This window comes from Grammomys surdaster, unplaced genomic scaffold (assembly GCF_004785775.1).
Source record: "Grammomys surdaster isolate TR1022 unplaced genomic scaffold, NIH_TR_1.0 810, whole genome shotgun sequence".
Classification (NCBI taxonomy): Eukaryota; Metazoa; Chordata; class Mammalia; order Rodentia; family Muridae; genus Grammomys; species Grammomys surdaster.
Genome location: NW_021605229.1, coordinates 372,442 through 374,739, shown reverse-complemented (window position 1 = coordinate 374,739; position 2,298 = coordinate 372,442). Strand labels below are relative to the sequence as shown.

General features: G+C 46.2%; 1 pseudogene; it reads left to right on the top strand.

Annotated features, from left to right (window-relative positions):
• Positions 1-1,707: 1,707 nt before the first annotated feature.
• Positions 1,708-2,298, top strand: part of LOC114634003 — a 976-nt pseudogene continuing 385 nt past the window's right edge.

Here is a 2,298-nt window from a genome sequence, read left to right as displayed (position 1 = left end):
AAAGGTATTGCTGCTGCTCTCAAAGCCCTGACCTACTGCTCTGGCCTTTTGGTGTCATGTGACATAGCGTCTCTCACATCTCAGAGGATGCCAAGTTCACCTTGCCTTTTGTGATCGTCCATGGATCACCTCTTCTTTATTCTATCCTGAGACTCTCACATCCCTTAACTCAGTCTTCACCTATGAGTTTCTCAGTTTCTTCCTCATGTTTGAAGGAAAGTTTCACTAGAGAATCACAATTCATGAAGAAGGATTGTTTTGTTTTTAATATAGCACTGTGTATACTCAATGATTCTGTGTGTGTGTGTGTATGAGTGTGTCAGTGTGACTGTGTGTGTGTGTGAGTGAGTTTGTGTGAGTGTTTGTAATAGTATGTGAATGTGTGTGAGAGTGTGTTTGTATGTGTGTGTGCTTGTGCATGTGTGTGTGTGTGTGTGTGTGTGTGAGAGAGAGAGAGAGAGAGAGAGAGAGAGAGAGAGAAAGAAAGAAAGAATGAAAGAAGCTTGCATGTATATGGTCATAGATAATGTCCGACCATATGTGTAGAGGTTAGAGGACATTTTTGTCAGATCTTACCTTAATCTCCCTTGTTTGAAACTGGGTGTGGAGTTTGATACTACATATGTCAGGCTACCTGGTCCACAAGCTCCCAGGCATTTTTCTCTCCCCATTGCATTTCCTTCTTCCTCTGAGCTCTGATATTACAGGTGTGTACCCAGCTTTCCTGTGGGGTCAAACTCATGTCCTCATACTTTGCGGGGCACATGTCCCTATACTACAAAATGTCGGAGCATCCGATCTTCAGCCTTCTGGCCCAGGATCATCTGACAGACCTAGTGATGCAGAATTATTAAGGGCTTATTACTCTGTCTTGGCAGATATAATCAGTCGACTATTCCACAAGTGTATCCTCTTCTGAACAGTAATTTGTCTGTAGATGAAAAGAGGCAATTCTTGCATAGTGACTGTCTCACCACAACTGGTGTAACTCCAAAGATGCTTAATTTCTTCTTAGAATCCAAGACAGGAAGCTGTCAGGAGCAGACAGGTCTCTAATCAAAATGAACATTAATACAGGAATGTTTGTAACCTCAATTATGTGGACTTCTGATGTTTTGGAAACCAACTATCCATGTAAGGCAATCTGGACTACTGTCTGTTAACTCCTCTCAGCTATTTCTAAATAAAATATAGAAAACACCCTAACAATAAACTCAGAGCCATGAATTTGCTATAGGCCCTTAACTCACAGGCTAACTATCTCGAATCAGTTAAAAGAGTTAAAGAAGGACTGGGTCTAAGCCTTGTATTCCTAAATCTGTTATATAGGCACAATTCCTATGAGAGTAACAATATTAAACTCACTTTTATATCAATAAGAAACTCGTATCAGAAAGGCATGCTGTAGGCTAATGGTTGATGTGGGAACCCAGCAGCCTAGAGACTCATCTCGGTGGAGCCAGGCAGCCCTATTGCAGTTGAGGAAAGCTGCAGAGCTCCCTCCACGTAGCCCAAAGTCCAGTGCGCAGGCGTGTGGGCGGGGTAGGCCCTTAAAGGGACCCCGGTGCGGCTCCCTCCGGCAGGAATGGGTCCTAGGCGCCCCAGGATCAGGCCTCGTTGGAGCTGAGTTTGGCTTCACTTTTGTGGAGGTGCTCAAGAAGAGTCGAAGGTTAAGCGCTTTTCTTCCGGTCTCTAGCCTGCCTCGCTATGGCTCACGTTGGCTCCTCGCAAGCACTCAAGAAGTTGTAGTCGGTCCCGTGGTCGGCGAGGGTCAGAAAAGCGAAGTAAGAAGAGTAGTTTTTTTTTTTCTTTTTTCTTTTTGGTTTTTCGAGACAAGGTTTCTCTGTGTAGTCCTGGCTGTCCTGGAACTCACTCTGTAGACCAGGCTGGCCTCGAACTCAGAAATCTGCCTGCCTCTGCCTCCCAAGTGCTGGGATTAAAGGCGTGCGCCACCACCGCCCGGCTGTAAGAAGAGTAGTAAGGACGCCTCGAGGAACCGTTCGGCCTCCAAATCCCAAGGTCACAAGGCCAGCAGCACCTCTGGTGTTGAGGAGAGAAGCAAGCACAAGGCCTGGAGGACATCGAGATCCAGTTCTTCTTCCTCCTCCTCCTCTTCCAGTTCTTCTAGCTCCGCCTCGTCCTCATCCTCCAGTGATGGCCAGAAGAAGCGAGCAAAGCACAAGGAAAAGAAGAAGAGGAAGAGGAAGAAGGAGGAGGAGGAGGAGGAGGAGGAGGAGGAGGAGGAGGAGAGGAAGAAGAAGAAGAAGAAGAAGAAGAAGAAGAAGAAGAAGAAGAAGA